This window comes from Coregonus clupeaformis, unplaced genomic scaffold, assembly GCF_020615455.1.
Source record: "Coregonus clupeaformis isolate EN_2021a unplaced genomic scaffold, ASM2061545v1 scaf2232, whole genome shotgun sequence".
Taxonomy (NCBI): domain Eukaryota; kingdom Metazoa; phylum Chordata; class Actinopteri; order Salmoniformes; family Salmonidae; genus Coregonus; species Coregonus clupeaformis.
The window spans coordinates 67,501-85,773 of NW_025535686.1; the positions used below are offsets into that span (position 1 = coordinate 67,501).

At 48.8% G+C, this 18,273-nt stretch overlaps 1 pseudogene; it reads right to left on the reverse strand.

The window, feature by feature from the left end:
• Positions 1–11,831, reverse strand: part of LOC121561348 — a 12,284-nt pseudogene extending 453 nt beyond the window's left edge.
• Between the last annotated feature and the right edge of the window lie 6,442 nt (positions 11,832–18,273).

The window sequence follows — 18,273 nt, forward strand, 5'->3', positions numbered from 1 at the left end:
AGAGACCCACACACAGAGAGCCCCCCACACACACACACACAGAGAAACACACACACACACAGAGAGAAACACAAACACACACACAGAGAGACCCACACACAGAGACCCACACACACACACAGAGAAATACACACACACACACAGCGAGAGAGAGAAACACAGACCCACAGAAAGAGTTAAAGTAGAAAATATAAAGCCCAGTAAAGGGTAGTTGTGTCATGCCCATAGGGGCCGCAAACGCACATGCCCCCTCAGATCTTTTAGATTATTATATATAATAATTCATTATTGGGTTCTGATGCTTTATAACAGTTTAGCAGTTGTACTAAACTACTTAGGCATGAACGTTCTTAATAAAGAATCAATGTGCATCATTCATTAAAATGACAATTGAACAGATAATCTATGCAGAAAAAAATACATTTTTTGACATAGAATTAAGCATATTGATTATGGCTCTAGATTGCAGGAAAAAGCAGTTTCAGGTGTTTGAAAAATGCACACCCATCCATCCCCCCTCCATCCATCCATCCATCCCCCCTCCATCCATCCATCCCCCTCCATCCATCCATCCATCCATCCCCCCTCCATCCATCCATCCCCCTCCATCCATCCATCCATCCCCCCTCCATCCATCCATCCCCCTCCATCCATCCATCCATCCCCCCTCCATCCATCCATCCATCCATCCCCCCTCCATCCATCCATCCCCCTCCATCCATCCATCCCCCCCTCCATCCATCCATCCATCCCCCTCCATCCATCCATCCCCCTCCATCCATCCATCCATCCCCCTCCGTCCATCCATCCCCCCCTCCATCCATCCATCCATCCATCCCCCCTCCATCCATCCATCCCCCCTCCATCCATCCATCCATCCCCCCTCCATCCATCCATCCATCCATCCCCCCTTCCATCCATCCATCCCCCCTCCATCCGTCCATCCATCCCCACCCTCCATCCATCCATCCATCCATCCCCCCTCCATCCATCCATCCCCCCTCCATCCATCCATCCCCCTCCATCCATCCATCCATCCATCCCCCTCCATCCATCCATCCCCCCTCCATCCATCCATCCATCCATCCCCCCTCCATCCATCCATCCATCCATCCCCCCTCCATCCATCCATCCATCCATCCCCCCTCCATCCATCCATCCATCCCCCTCCATCCATCTGTCCATCCCCCTCCATCCATCCATCCCCCTCTCCATCCATCCATCCCCCCCTCCATCCATCCATCCCCCTCCATCCATCTGTCCATCCCCCCTCCATCCATCCATCCCCCCTCCATCCAACCATCCCCCCTCCATCCGTCCGTCCATCCCCCCTTCCATCCATCCATCCCCCCTCCATCCATCTGTCCATCCCCCTCCATCCATCCATCCCCCCTCCATCAATCCATCCATCCCCCCTCCATCCATCTGTCCATCCCCCCTCCATCCATCCATCCCCTCTATCCATCCATCCCCCCTCCATCCATCCATCCCCCCTCCATCCATCTGTCCACCCCCCTCCATCCATCCCCCCTCCATCCATCCATCCCCCCTCCATCCATCCATCCCCCCTCCATCCGTCCGTCCATCCCCCCTTCCATCCATCCATCCCCCTCCATCCATCTGTCCATCCCCCCTCCATCCATCCATCCCCCCTTCCATCCATCCATCCCCCCTCCATCCATCTGTCCATTGTGTGTGTACCTGGGCCTTCTTGCCGTAGTAGGGGAAGTACATGAGGTTAAAGGTTCCGTTGGGAGGGTAGTAGGCCAGCTCTCCGATCGCATCATTGTCTTCTTTCTGTAGACAGAGTGAGTCAGCTTTCTATTGATCATCTATCTATCTATCTATCTATCTATCTATCTATCTATCTATCTATCTATCTATCTATCTATCTATCTATCTATCTATCTATCTATCTATCTATCTATCTATCTATCTATCTATCTATCTATCTATCTATCTATCTATCTATCTATCTAGACAGACAGAGTCAGCTTTCTATTGATCATCTATATATCCATCTACAGTATCTCACAAAAGTGAGTACACCCCTCACATTTTTGTAAATATTTGAGTATATCTTTTCATGTGACAACACTGAAGAAATGACACTTTGCTACAATGTAAAGTAGTGAGTGTACAGCTTGTATAACAGTGTCAATTTGCTGTCCCCTCAAAATAACATAACACACAGCCATTAATGTCTAAACCGCTGGCAACAAAAGTGAGTACACCCCTAAGTGGTCTTCTGTAGCTCAATTGTTAGAGCACAGCGCTTGTAACGCCAGGGTAGTGGGTTCGATCCCCGGGACCACCCATACACAAAAATGTATGCACGCATGACTGTAAGTCGCTTTGGATAAAAGCGTCTGCTAAATGGCATATTATTATTATTATAAGTGAAAATGTCCAAATTGGGCCCAATTAGCCATTTTCCCTCCCCGGTGTCATGTGACTTGTTAGTGTTACAAGGTCTCAGGTGTGAATGGGGAGCAGGTGTGTTAAATTTGGTGTCATCGCTCTCACACTCCCTCATACTGGTCACTGGAAGTTCAACATGGCACCTCATGGCAAAGAACTCTCAGAGGATCTGAAAAAAAGAATTGTTGCTCTACATAAAGATGGCCTGGGCTATAAGAAGATTGCCAAGACCCTGAAACTGAGCTGCAGCACGGTGGCCAAGACCATACAGCGGTTTAACAGGACAGGTTCCACTCAGAACAGGCCTCGCATTGGTCGACCAAAGAAGTTGAGTGCACGTGCTCAGCATCATATCCAGAGGTTGTCTTTGGGAAATAGACGTATGAGTGCTGCCAGCATTGCTGCAGAGGTTGAAGGGGTGGGGGTCAGCCTGTCAGTGCTCAGACCATACGCCGCACACAGCATCAAATTGGTCTGCATGGCTGTCGTCCCAGAAGGAAGCCTCTTCTAAAGATGATGCACAAGAAAGCCCGCAAACAGTTTGCTGAAGACAAGCAGACTAAGGACATGGATTACTGGAACCATGTCCTGTGGTCTGATGAGACCAAGATAAACGTATTTGGTTCAGATGGTGTCAAGCGTGTGTGGCGGCAACCAGGTGAGGAGTACAAAGACAAGTGTGTCTTGCCTACAGTCAAGCATGGTGGTGGGAGTGTCATGGTCTGGGGCTGCATGAGTGCTGCCGGCACTAGGGAGCTACAGTTCGTTGAGGGAACCATGAATGCCAACATGTACTGTGACATACTGAATTAGAGCATGATCCCCTCCTTTTGGAGACTGGGCCACAGGGCAGTATTCCAACATGATAACGACCCCAAACACACCTCCAAGACGACCACTGCCTTGCTAAAGAAGCTGAGGGTAAAGGTGATGGACTGGCCAAGCATGTCTCCAGACCTAAACCCTATTGAGCATCTTTGGAGCATCGTCAAACGGAAGGTGGAGGAGTGCAAGGTCTCTAACATCCACCAGCTCCGTGATGTCGTCATGGAGGAGTGTAAGAGGACTCAATTTGGACATTTTCACTTAGGGTTGTACTCACTTTTGTTGCCAGCGGTTTAGACATTAATGGCTGTGTGTTGTGTTATTTTGAGGGGACAGCAAATTTACACTGTTATACAAGCTGTTCACTCACTACTTTACATTGTAGCAAAGTGTCATTTCTTCAATGTTGTCACATGAAAAGATATACTCAAATATTTACAAAAATGTGAGGGGTGTACTCACTTTTGTGAGATACTGTAGATATATCTACCATTCTATCTATCTACACTTACATTTTAGTCATTTAGCAAACACTCTTATCTGGAGTTACTTACAGTTATTGCATTCATTTTAAGATATCTAGGTGGGACAATCACATATTACAGGCAAAGAAAGTACATTTTAAGAGAAAGAGAGATGGAATGGTGACATAAAAAGCAAAGATGAGAGAAACAGATGATGAAGAGACATGCAGAGTTAGGTTTAGGGTTAGGGTTAGGGTTAGGGTTAGGGATTAGGGATTAGGGTTAGGGTTAGGGTTAGGGTTAGGGGTAGGGTTAGGGGTTAGGGTTAGGGTTAGGGATTAGGGTTAGGGATTAGGGGTTAGGGGTTAGGGGTTAGGGTTAGGGTTAGGGATTAGGGATTAGGGTTAGGGATTAGCAAAGATGAGAGAAACAGATGATGAAGAGACATGCAGATTTAGGGTTAGGGTTAGGGATTAGGGTTAGGGTTAGGGTTAGGGTTAGGGTTAGGGTTAGGGTTAGGGATTAGGGATTAGGGTTAGGGTTAGGGATTAGGATTAGGATTAGGGTTAGGGATTAGGGTTAGGGTTAGGGTTAGGGATTAGGGTTAGGGATTAGGGATTAGGGTTAGGGATTAGGATTAGGGTTAGGGATTAGGGTTAGGTTTAGGGTTTAGGGTTAGGATTAGGGTTATACAGCCAGCCTGACCTTGGCTCCACAGGTGACATAAGGAGACTGGCCATCCTTCCCTGGAAGCATCCCAATCACCTGAGGACAGAGGTCAGAGGTTAGAGGGGGTCAGGGGGGTTAGAAGGTGTGTGTGTGTGTGTGTGTGTGTATGTGTGTGTGTTTACCCTGTTCAGTTTGATGAGAACACAGGGTTGTCCCTTCTGGTAACCGTAGGTCCGGTCCGTGATACCAGAACATTCTTCTAGAGAGGTGCGGTTAAACTGACATGAACGCTTCGGGTTGTTCCTCACCTAGGATGGAACATCATATTATTATTCTATATTATATACAATACAACAGGTGTAGACCTTACATGCTACCCAGACCACATGCGAACGTCCGCCATCGAGCGTCCACCATCGCACGCAAGTTGATTTTGTCCATCCACACCAGACGCAATCAGGACATGCAGGTTGAAATATCAAAACAAACTCTGAACCAATTATATTAATTTCGGGCAATTTATCTAGCTAACTTGCTGTTTTAAGAAAAATGTGTGTTAAATAAAAAATTGCTAAGTAAAATAGCCCTTACACAGCCTGGAGGTGTGTTGGGTCATTGTCCTGTTGAAAAACAAATGATAGTCCCACTAAGCCCAAACCAGATGGGATGGCGTATCGCTGCAGAATGCTGTGGTAGCCATGCTGGTTAAGTGTGACTTGAATTCTAAATAAATCACAGACCGTGTCACCAGCAAAGCACCCCCACACCATAACACCTCCTCCTCCATGCTTTACGGTGGGGAAATACACATGCGGAGATCATCCGTTCACCCACACCGCGTCTCACAAAGACACGGTGGTTGGAACCAAAATCTCCAATTTGGACTCCAGACCAAAGGACAAATTTCCACCGGTCTAATGTCAATTGCTTGTGTTTCTTGGCCCAAGCAAGTCTCTTCTTATTATTGGTGTCCTTTAGTAGTGGCTTCTTTGCAGCAATTCGACCATGAAGGCCTGATTCACACAGTCTCCTCTGAACAATTGATGTTGAGATGTGTCTGTTACTTGAACTCTGTGAAGCATTTATTTGGGCTGCAATTTCTGAGGCTGGTAACTCTAATGAACTTATCCTCTGCAGCAGAGGTAACTCTGGGTCTTCCATTCCTGTGGTGGTCCTCATGAGAACCAGTTTCATCATAGCGCTTGATGGTTTTTGCGACTGCACTTGAAGAAACTTTCAAAGTTCTTGAAATGTTCCTTATTGACTGACCTTCATGTCTTAAAGTAATGATGGACTGTCGTTTCTCTTTGCTTATTTGAGCTGTTCTTGCCATAATATGGACTTGGTCTTTTACCAAATAGGGCTATCTTCTGTCTTCAAAGTTGAACCCCACCAGAGCCTGAGAATAAGTCCTCACAAATGATCCTCTCTACCTTACATGCTCCATGGGTCTGGAAGGTCTGATTGACCTCAGCCTTAACCTCTCTCAGGAACCTCCTGGAGTAGCCCCTGGGTCTGATTGACCTCAGCCTTAACCTCTCAGGAACCTCCTGGAGTAGCCCCTGGGTCTGATTGACCTCAGCCTTAACCTCTCAGGAACCTCCTGGAGTAGCCCCTGGGCCTGATTGACCTCAGCCTTAACCTCTCTCAGGAACCTCCTGGAGTAGCCCCTGGGTCTGATTGGCCTCAGCCTTAACCTCTCAGGAACCTCCTGGAGTAGCCCCTGGGTCTGATTGGCCTCAGCCTTAACCTCTCAGGAACCGCCTGGAGTAGCCCCTGGGCCTGATTGGCCTCAGCCTTAACCTCTCAGGAACCTCCTGGAGTAGCCCCTGGGTCTGATTGACCTCAGCCTTAACCTCTCTCAGGAACCTCCTGGAGTAGCCCCTGGGTCTGATTGACCTCAGCCTTAACCTCTCTCAGGAACCTCCTGGAGTAGCCCCTGGGTCTGATTGGCCTCAGCCTTAACCTCTCAGGAACCGCCTGGAGTAGCCCCTGGGCCTGATTGGCCTCAGCCTTAACCTCTCAGGAACCTCCTGGAGTAGCCCCTGGGCCTGATTGACCTCAGCCTTAACCTCTCTCAGGAACCTCCTGGAGTAGCCCCTGGGCCTGATTGACCTCAGCCTTAACCTCTCTCAGGAACCTCCTGGAGTAGCCCCTGGGCCTGATTGGCCTCAGCCTTAACCTCTCAGGAACCTCCTGGAGTAGCCCCTGGGCCTGATTGACCTCAGCCTTAACCTCTCTCAGGAACCTCCTGGAGTAGCCCCTGGGTCTGATTGACCTCAGCCTTAACCTCTCTCAGGAACCTCCTGGAGTAGCCCCTGGGCCTGATTGACCTCAGCCTTAACCTCTCTCAGGAACCTCCTGGAGTAGCCCCTGGGCCTGATTGACCTCAGCCTTAACCTCTCAGGAACCTCCTGGAGTAGCCCCTGGGTCTGATTGACCGCAGCCTTAACCTCTCAGGAACCTCCTGGAGTAGCCCCTGGGTCTGATTGACCTCAGCCTTAACCTCTCTCAGGAACCTCCTGGAGTAGCCCCTGGGTCTGATTGACCTCAGCCTTAACCTCTCAGGAACCTCCTGGAGTAGCCCCTGGGTCTGATTGACCTCAGCCTTAACCTCTCTCAGGAACCTCCTGGAGTAGCCCCTGGGTCTGATTGACCTCAGCCTTAACCTCTCTCAGGAACCTCCTGGAGTAGCCCCTGGGTCTGATTGACCTCAGCCTTAACCTCTCTCAGGAACCTCCTGGAGTAGCCCCTGGGTCTGATTGACCTCAGCCTTAACCTCTCTCAGGAACCGGCTGGAGGAGCCCCTGGACCTTAAGGCTGAGAAGAGAATTCTTGTGGCCTCCTCTATATCCCCAGGGAAACTACAGATTCCAGGGTTAGGGTTAGGGTGGTTAGGGTTAGGGTTAGGGGATAGGGTAGGGGGTTATGGTTAGGGTGGTTAGGGTGTTTAGCGTTAGGGGATTAGGGTTAGGGTGGTTAGGGTGAGGGTTATTAGGGTAGTTAAGGGGGTTAGGGTTAGGGTGGTTAGGGTTATAGTGGTTAGGGTGGTTAGGGTTATAGTGGTTAGGGTGGTTAGGGTTATAGTGGTTAGGGTGGTTAGGGTTATAGTGGTTAGGGTGGTTAGGGTTATAGTGGTTATGGTGGTTAGGGTTATAGTGGTTATAATGGTTAGGGTTATAGTGGTTAAGGTGGTTAGGGTTATAGTGGTTAGGGTGGTTAGGGTTATAGTGTTTAGTGTGGTTATAGTGGTTAGGGTTTTAGTGGTTAGGGTGGTTAGGGTTATAGTGGTTAGGGTGGTTAGGGTTATAGTGGTTAGGGTGGTTAGTGTGGTTATAGTGGTTAGGGTTTTAGTGGTTAGGGTTAGGGTGGTTAGGGTTATAGTGGTTAGGGTTATAGTGGTTAGTGTGGTTATAGTGGTTAGGGTGGTTATAGTGGTTAGGGTTATAGTGGTTAGGGTGGTTATAGTGGTTAGGGTTATAGTGGTTAGTGTGGTTATAGTGGTTAGGGTTATAGTGGTTAGTGTGGTTAGGGTGGTTAGGGTTAGGGTGGTTAGGGTTTTAGTGGTTAGGGTGGTTATAGTGGTTAGGGTTATAGTGGTTAGTGTGGTTAGTGTGGTAAGGGTTATAGTGGTTAGGGTGGTTAGGGTTATAGTGGTTAGGGTGGTTATAGTGGTTAGAGTTATAGTGGTTAGGGTGGTTAGGGTTATAGTGGTTAGGGTGGTTAGGGTTATAGTGGTTAAGGTGGTTAGGGTTATAGTGGTTATAGTGGTTAGGGTTATAGTGGTTAGGGGTTATAGTGGTTAGGGGTTATAGTGGTTAGGGTTATAGTGGGTTATAGTGGTTAGGGTTATAGTGGTTAGGGGTTATAGTGGTTAGGGTTATAGTGGTTAGGGTTATAGTGGTTAGTGGTTATAGTGGTGGTTGGGTGGTAGGGTTATAGTGGTTAGGGTGGTTAGGGTTATAGTGGTTAGGGTGGTTATAGTGGTTAGGGTTATAGTGGTTATAGTGGTTAGGGTTATAGTGGTTATAGTGGTTAGGGTTATAGTGGTTAGGGTGGTTAGGGTTATAGTGGTTATAGTGGTTAGGGTTATAGTGGTTTGGGTGGTTAGGGTGGTTAAGGTGGTTAGGATGGTTAGGGTGGTTAGGGTTATAGTGGTTAGGGTGGTTAGGGTTATAGTGGTTAGGGTGGTTAGGGTTATAGTGGTTAGGGTGGTTAGGGTTATAGTGGTTAGGGTGGTTAGGGTGGTTAGGGTTATAGTGGTTAGGGTGGTTAGGGTTATAGTTGTTAGGGTGGTTAGGTTGGGTAGGGTGGTTAGGGTTATAGTGGTTAGGGTGGTTAGGGTGGTTAGGGTTATAGTGGTTAGGGTTATAGTGGTTAGGGTGGTTAGGGTGGTTAGGGTTATAGTGGTTAGGGTTATAGTGGTTAGGGTTATAGTGGTTAGGGTGGTTATAGTGGTTAGGGTTATAGTGGTTAAGGTGGTTAGGGTTATAGTGGTTAGGGTGGTTATAGTGGTTAGGGTTATAGTGGTTAGGGATAGGTTAGGGTGGTTAAGGTGGTTAGGGGTTATAGTGGTTAGGGTTATAATGGTTAGGGTTATAGTGGTTAAGGTGGTTAGGGTTATAGTGGTTAGGGTTATAATGGTTAGGGTTATAGTGGTTAGGGTTATAATGGTTAGGGTTATAGTGGTTAGGGTTATAATGGTTAGGGTTATAGTGGTTAAGGTGGTTAGGGTTACGGTGGTTGGGTGAATCGAGCCCTGTTCCTAGCTAGCTGGAAGATTCAAACATAAAGAGCTGATGAAAAAGGTATCCTTCAGCTATTGTCAGCTATAAAACATTCTGAACCAAGTTCCTTAGGTTAGAGGTCAGGGGTTAGAGGTCCGGGGTTAGAGGTCAGGGGTTAGAGGTCAGGGGTTAAAGGTCCGGGGTTAGAGGTCCGGGGTTAGAGGTCCGGGGTTAGGGGTCAGAGGTCAGGGGTCAGAGGTCAGGGGTTAGAGGTCCGGGGTTAGAGGTCAGGGATTAGAGGTCAGGGGTTAGAGGTCAGGGTTAGAGGTCAGGGGTTAGAGGTCAGGGGTTAAAGGTCCGGGGTTAGAGGTCCGGGGTTAGAGGTCAGGGGTTAGGGGGTCAGGAGGTCAGGGGTCAGAGGTCAGGGGTTAGAGGTCAGGGGTTAGAGGTCCGGGGTTAGAGGTCCGGGGTTAGAGGTTAGGGGGTTGAGGTCCGAGTTAGGAGGTCAGGGGTTGAGGTCCGGGGGTTAGGAGGTCAGGGGTTAAAGGTCGGGGTTAGAGGTCAGGGGTTAAAGGTCAGGGGTTAAAGGTCCGGGGTTAGGGGTCAGAGGTCAGGGGTTAGAGGTCCGGGGTTAAAGGTCAGGGGTTAGAGGTCAGGGGATAGAAGTCAGGGGTTAAAGGTCAGGGGTTAGAGGTCCGGGGTTAAAGGTCAGGGGTTAGAGGTCAGGGGTTAGAGGTCAGGGGTTAGGGGTCAGAGGTCAGGGGTCAGAGGTCAGGGGTTAGAGGTCAGGGGTTAGAGGTCCGGGGTTAGAGGTCCGGGGTTAGAGGTTAGGGGTTAGAGGTCCGAGTTAGAGGTCAGGGGTTAGAGGTCCGGGGTTAGAGGTCAGGGGTTAAAGGTCCGGGGTTAGAGGTCAGGGGTTAAAGGTCAGGGGTTAAAGGTCCGGGGTTAGGGGTCAGAGGTCAGGGGTTAGAGGTCCGGGTTAAAGGTCAGGGGTTAGAGGTCAGGGGGATAGAAGTCAGGGGTTAAAGGTCAGGGTTAGAGGTCCGGGGTTAGAGGTTAGTTGTTCCTCACCTCTCCACTGTCCTCCTGGATGAAGTAATTATCAGGGGGACACTCATCGTTGTTCTGGACCTGCAGGGAGTTGTTGTAGGCTACACACACACACACACACACACACACACACACACACACACACACACACACACACACACACACACACACACACACACACACACACAGACACACACACACACACACACACACAGTCATAACCTCTGTCATTGTAGGCCGGTAAAGGGCTTTAAAGCACACACTCAGACACATACACACGTCTTACGTCCGAGGAAGTTGTCCAGTGTCTGGGCGTAGATGTCCCAGCTCTCTGTGTCCTTGGTGTTGTAGAGAATCTCCATGGCCTCGCCCCGTGGACGAATCATCATACCTACAGCACAACAGAGAGGGTTAGAGGTCAGGGGTTAGAGGTCAGGGTGTTGTAGAAAGTACAAGGTGGTACTGGTAGGTGTGTGGTATGCCTGGGGTAACGAGGTGGTCCTGGTAGGTGTGTGGTGTACCTGGGGTAACGAGGCGGTCCTGGTAGGTGTGTTGTGTACCTGGGGTAACGAGGTGGTACTGGTAGGTGTGTGGTGTACCTGGGGTAACGAGGTGGTCCTGGTAGGTGTGTGGTGTACCTGGGGTAACGAGGTGGTCCTGGTAGGTGTGTGGTATGCCTGGGGTAACGAGGTGGTCCTGGTAGGTGTGTGGTATGCCTGGGGTAACGAGGCGGTCTTGGTAGGTGTGTGGTGTACCTAAGGTAACGAGGTGGTCCTGGTAGGTGTGTGGTATGCCTGGGGTAACGAGGCGGTCCTGGTAGGTGTGTGGTGTACCTGGGGTAACGAGGAGGTCCTGGTAGGTGTGTGGTGTACCTGGGGTAACGAGGAGGTCCTGGTAGGTGTGTGGTGTACCTGGGGTAACGAGGCGGTCCTGGTAGGTGTGTAGTGTACCTGGGGTAACGAGGTGGTCCTGGTAGGTGTGTGTGTGTGTGTGTGTGTGTGTGTGTGTGTGTGTGTGTGTGTGTGTGTGTGTGTACCTGGGGTAACAAGTTGATCCTGGTAGGTGTATGTGTGTGTGTGTGTGTGTATGTGTGTGTGTGTGTGTGTGTGTGTGTGTGCCTGGGGTAACGAGGCCATCCTGGTAGGTGTGTGTGTGTGTGTGTGTGTGTGTGTGTGTGTGTGTGTGTGTGTGTGTGTGTGTGTGTGTGTGCCTGGGGGTAACGAGGCGGTCCTGGTAGGTGTGTGTGTGTGTGTGTGTGTGTGTGTGTGTGGTGTGTGTGTGTGTGTGTGTGTGTGTGTGTGTGTGTGTGTGTGCCTGGGGTAACGAGGCGGTCCTGGTAGGTGTGTGTGTGTGTGTGTGTGTGTGTGTGTGTGTGTGTGTGTGTGTGTGTACCTGGGGGTAACGAGGCGGTCCTGATAGGTTTGTGTGTGTGTGTGTGTGTGTGTGTGTGTGTGTGTGTGTGTGTGTGTGTACCTGGGGTAACGAGGCGGTCCTGGTAGGTAGGTTTATAGTCGTCCAGTGTGCTAGCATCACGTACATGGTCAGGACAAACATTCCACCCAGGAATATATAGAACACCAGGTAGAACAGCAGGATAAGACCTGGAACACACATATATACACCATCACACACCATCACACACCATCACATACACACCATCACACACCATCACATACACACCATCACACACCATCACATACACACCATCACACACCATCATGCACATCACACACCATCACACACCATCACACACCATCACACACCATCACATACACACCATCACATACACACCATCACACACATACACACACGCCATCACATACACACCATCACACACCATCACACACCATCACATACCATCACATACACACCATCACACACATCACACACCATCACACACCATCATACACCATCACACACCATCACATACACACCGTCACACACCATCACATACACACTATCACACACCATCACACACCATCACATACACACACCATCACACACATACACACGCCATCACATGCACACCATCACACACCATCACACACACACCATCACACACCATCACAAACATACACACACCATCACACACATGCACACAAACATCATCACACACATACACACGCTATCACACACACATTTTAAGTACTTTATTTGAAACCACAAATCACATTTACAGTCTAGAAGGATCCAAACATTCCAAAGATCACAGAAAGCACCTTCTCCTCCATACAGCTAGACTGACCATAACAGCTGAAACAGAGCAGTACCTTCTTCTCCATACAGCTAGACTGACCATAACAGCTGAAACAGAGCAGTACCTTCTCCTCCATACAGCTAGACTGACCATAACAGCTGAAACAGAGCAGTACCTTCTTCTCCATACAGCTAGACTGACCATAACAGCTGAAACAGAGCAGTATCTTCTCCATACAGCTAGACTGACCATAACAGCTGAAACAGAGCAGTACCTTCTCCTCCATACAGCTAGACTGACCATAACAGCTGAAACAGAGCAGTATCTTCTCCATACAGCTAGACTGACCATAACAGCTGAAACAGAGCAGAACCTTCTTCTCCATACAGCTAGACTGACCATAACAGCTGAAACAGAGCAGTACTTTCTTCTCCATACAGCTAGACTGACCATAACAGCTGAAACAGAGCAGTACCTTCTTCTCCATACAGCTAGACTGACCATAACAGCTGAAACAGAGCAGTACCTTCTTCTCCATACAGCTAGACTGACCATAACAGCTGAAACAGAGCAGTATCTTCTCCATACAGCTAAACTGACCATAACAGCTGAAACAGAGCAGTACCTTCTTCTCCATACAGCTAGACTGACCATAACAGCTGAAACAGAGCAGTATCTTCTCCATACAGCTAGACTGACCATAACAGCTGAAACAGAGCAGTACCTTCTTCTCCATACAGCTAGACTGACCATAACAGCTGAAACAGAGCAGTACCTTCTCCTCCATACAGCTAGACTGACCATAACAGCTGAAACAGAGCAGTACCTTCTTCTCCATACAGCTATACTGACCATAACAGCTGAAACAGAGCAGTACCTTCTTTTCCATACAGCTAGTCTGACCATAACAGCTGAAACAGAGCAGTATCTTCTCCATACAGCTAGTCTGACCATAACAGCTGAAACAGAGCAGTATCTTCTCCATACAGCTAGACTGACCATAACAGCTGAAACAGAGCAGTACCTTCTCCTCCATACAGCTAGACTGACCATAACAGCTGAAACAGAGCAGTACCTTTTCTCCATACAGCTAGACTGACCATAACAGCTGAAACAGAGCAGTATCTTCTCCATACAGCTAGACTGACCATAACAGCTGAAACAGAGCAGTATCTTCTCAATTGAGCTAGACTGTACCATAACAGCTGAAACAGAGCAGTACCTTCTTCTCCATACAGCTAGACTGACCATAACAGCTGAAACAGAGCAGTACCTTCTTCTCCATACAGCTAGACTGACCATAACAGCTGAAACAGAGCAGTATCTTCTCCATACAGCTAGACTGACCATAACAGCTGAAACAGAGCAGTACCTTCTTCTCCATACAGCTAGACTGACCATAACAGCTGAAACAGAGCAGTACCTTCTCCTCCATACAGCTAGACTGACCATAACAGCTGAAACAGAGCAGTACCTTCTTCTCCAACAGCTAGACTGACCATAACAGCTGAAACAGAGCAGTACCTTCTTCTCAATACAGCTAGACTGACCATAACAGCTGAAACGAGGCAGTATCTTCTCCATACAGCTAGACTGACCATAACAGCTGAAACAGAGCAGTACCTTCTTCTCCATACAGCTAGACTGACCATAACAGCTGAAACAGAGCAGTACTTCTCCATACAGCTAGACTGACCATAACAGCTGAAACAGAGCAGTACCTTCTTCTCCACTTACAGCTAGACTGACCATAACAGCTGAAACAGAGCAGTACCTTCTTCTCCATACAGCTAGACTGACCATGACAACAGCTGAAACAGAGCAGTACCTCTTCTTCTCAATACAGCTAGACTGACCATAACAGCTGAAACAGAGCAGATTTCTCCATACAGCTAGACTGGACCACAACAGCTGAAACAGAGCAGTATCTTCTCCATACAGCTAGACTGACCATAACAGCTGGAAACAGAACAGTACCTTCTCCTCCATACAGCTAGACTGACCATAACAGCTGACACAGAGCAGTACCTTCTTCTCCGCATGACAGCTAGACTGACCATAACAGCTGAAACAGAGCAGTATCTTCTCCATACAGCTAGACTGACCATAACAGCTGAAACAGAGAAGTACCTTCTTCTCCAGTACAGCTAGATCACCACCACAGCAATGATGAAACAGGAGCAGTATCTTCTCCATACAGCTAGACTGACCATAACAGCTGAAACAGAGCTGTACCTTTTCCATAAAGCTAGACTGACCACTGCTAACAGCTGAAACAGACAAAGTATCTTCTCCCATACAGCTAGATCGGACCATAACAGCTGAAACAGAGCAGTACCTTCTCCTCATACAGCTAGATTCAAGCCATAACAGCTGAAACAGAGCAGTACCTTCTCCATACAGCTAGACTGACCATTTCCCAGCTGAAACAGAGCAGTATCTCCCTCCATACAGCTAGACTGACCATAACAGCTGAAACAGAGCAGTACCTTCTCCTCCATACAGCTAGACTGACCATAACAGCTGAAACAGAGCAGTACCTTCTCCTCCATACAGCTAGACTGACCCAATAACAGCTGAAACAGAGCAGTACATTCTCCATACAGCTAGACCCTGACCATAACAGCTGAAACAGAGCAGTATCTCCTCACAGCTAGACTGGACCAAAACAGCTGAAACAGAGCAGTAACCTTCTCTCCATACAGCTAGACTGACCATAACAGCTGAAACAGAGCAGTACCTTCTTCTCCATACAGCTAGACTGACCATAACAGCTGAAACAGAGCAGTACCTTCTCCTCCGATACGCAGCTAGACTGACCCATAACAGCTGAAACAGAGCAGTACCTTCTCCTCCATACAGCTAGACCGCCGACCATAACAGCTGGAACAGAGCAGTACCTTCTTCTCCACACAGCCAGATCCGACCATAACAGCTGAAACAGAGCAGTACCTTCTCCATACAGCTAGACTGGACCACTTAAAGCTGAAACAGAGCAGTACCTTCTCCTCCATACAGCCCAGGACTGACCATAACAGCTGAAACAGAGCAAATACCTTCTCCATACAGCTAGACTGACCATAACAGCTGAAACAGCAGAGCAGTACCTTCTCCTCCACACAAGATAGACTGACCACAACTAGCTGAAACAGAGCAGTACCTTCTCCTCCATACAGCTAGACTGACCATAAAACAGCTGAAACAGAGCAGTACCTTCTCCTCCATACAGCTAGACCTTGGACCATAACAGCTGGAAACAGACAGTGCCAATCTCCACACAGCTAGACTGACCATAACAGCTGAAACAGAGCAGATACCTTCTCCATACAGCTAGACTCGACCATAACAGCTGGGAAACAGAGCAGTATCCTCACTCCATACAGCTAGGTGACAGTGTTAGGGTATAGGGCAGGGGTAGGCACTAACTTTCAGAAGTCTAACACTAGCCCCTATACCATAACACTAGACCCTAACACTAGCCCCTATACCATAACACTAGACCCTAACACTAGCCCCTATACCATAACACTAGACCCTAACACTAGCCCCTATACCATAACACTAGCCCCTGCACCCTAACCCTAACCAGGGGTAGGCAACCCTGGTCCTGGAGTGCGGAAGGTACTTCCTGTTTTTGATTAAACCGACCTGGAAGACTGTGATTTAGGCAATCACTGAACTGATCAATCAGGGGGCTAGTGTTATAGGGTTAGGGTTAGGGTTATGGTATAGGGTTAGGGTTATGTGTAGGGAGTGGTGTTATGGTTAGGGGCTAGTGTTGGTGGTATAGGGGGCTAGTGTTATGGTATAGGGTTAGGGGGTTAGGGTTAGGGTTGAGGTTATGGTATAGGGGATAGTGTTATGGTATAGGGGTATAGGGGTAGGGTTAGGGTTATGGTATAGGGGATAACTGTACGGTAGTAGCTAAATACAATATACTTGTCCTAGTTAGCCAACGTCAATCATTGCTGCGTCACAAGAAAGGAACCCCGACACAGACCACCAATGATCTGTTTAGTGTGTTATCACACTATTGTGGTTTGTTGTGACCAAGTGTTGGTGCTAAACGAGTGTGTTATTATTGGATGCTAGCTTGCTAGTTAGCTTGGTGTCATAGTTAGCTAGGCTGAATAAAGTGGGTTGAGTCTATTCCTTTAAACATTGAACCAGCTGTGGTTCACAAACAATTCTGATTTCTAAAGGTGAAAGTTGGGAGAGTTTTTGTTCGGGTGGTTCAGTGAAATAATTTTAGTTTCTGAGGTAGAAGTTTTTGGTGAGGAGGCCTGTCTCTCCTCTCCCAGATGCTTAGCTCATTTCATTCCGATTCTCCTCTGCATTTTTGTAGCCATTTGCTCAGCCTGTCAACTATGCCTCTGCCTATCCCTGTTCTCTCCTCTCTGCACAGGCTACACAAACGCACCACACCGCGTGGCTGCTGCCTCTCTAACCTGGTGGTCCTGCTGCACGCACCACCCACGTGGAGTTCAGGTCGCCGGGCAGCCTCTGGAACTGCCGTTCTGCTGCCAACAAAGCTGACTTCATCCCAGCCTATGCCAACCTCCAGTCCCTTTGACTTCCTGGCCCTGACGGAAACATGGATCACCACGACAAACACTGCTACTCCTACTGCTCTCTCCTCGTCTGACCATGTGTTTCGCATACCCCGAGAGCATCTGGTCAGAGGGGTGGTGGTACAGGAATCTCATCTCTCCCAAGTGGACATTCTCCAGTTTTCCCCCAACCCATCTGTCTATCTCCTCATTTGAATTCCATGCTGTCACAGTCACTAGCCCATTTAAGCTAATATCCTTGTCATCTATCGCCCTCCCGGTTTCCTTGGAGTTCATCAATGAGCTGGGCTACGCCTTGATAAGTTCCTTCCCCTGAGGATGGCTCCACCCTCACAGTTTTGGGGGATTTCAACCTCCCTATGTCCACATTTGACTCATTTCTCTCTGCCTCCTTCTTTCCACTCCCTCTCCTCTTTTGACCTCACCCCCTCACCGTCCCCCTACTCACAAGGCAGGCAATACGCTTGACCTCATCTTCACTAGATGCTGCCCTCTACTAATCTCACTGCAACTCCTCCATGTCTCCGATCACTACTTTGTTTCTCTCTCGGCCTCCTCCCACACTACTCACTCTGCCCCTACACAGATGGTAATGCGCCGCCGCAACCTTCGCTCTCTCTCTCTCCCACTACTCTCTCCCTCTTCCATCCATCATCCCCCCCCCCTTCTGCTCAATCCTTCCTCCTCCAATCTCCTGATTCTGCCTCCTCAACCCCCCCCCCCTCCCTTTCTGCATCCTTTGACTCTGTGTCCCCCTATCCTCCCGGCCGGCTCGGTCCTCCCCCCTTCCAGCCCGTGGGCTTGATGACTCATTGCGAGCTCACAGAACACTCCGGCAGCGGAGCGGAAATGGAAGAAAACTAAACTCTGCCGACCTGGCATCTTTCACTCCCCCCCCTCTACATTTTCTTCATCTGTTTCTGCTGCTAAGGCCACCTTCTACCACTCTAAATTCCAAGCATCTGCCTCTAACCCTAGGAAGCTCGTTTGCCACATTTTCTCCCCTCCTGAATCCTCCCCCCCTCTCTCTATGGATGACTTCTGCCAACCACTTTGAAAGAAGGCTGACGTACATCCGATGCCGCTTGTTAAGTCTAATGACACTGCTGGTCCTGCTCACACTGCCCTACCCTATGCTTTGACTTCTTTTCCCTCTCTCTCCAGATAAAATCCTGCGACTTGTGACTGCAGGTCACCTAACAACCTGCCCGGGCTGTTGACCCCATCCCCCCCCCCCTCTCCAGACCATCTCCGGTGACTTTCCTCACTCACCTCGATAACTCATCCTGACCGCTGGCCATGTCCCTTCCGCTCTCAAGAGCGCAGAGTTGCCCTTCAAAAAAACCAAC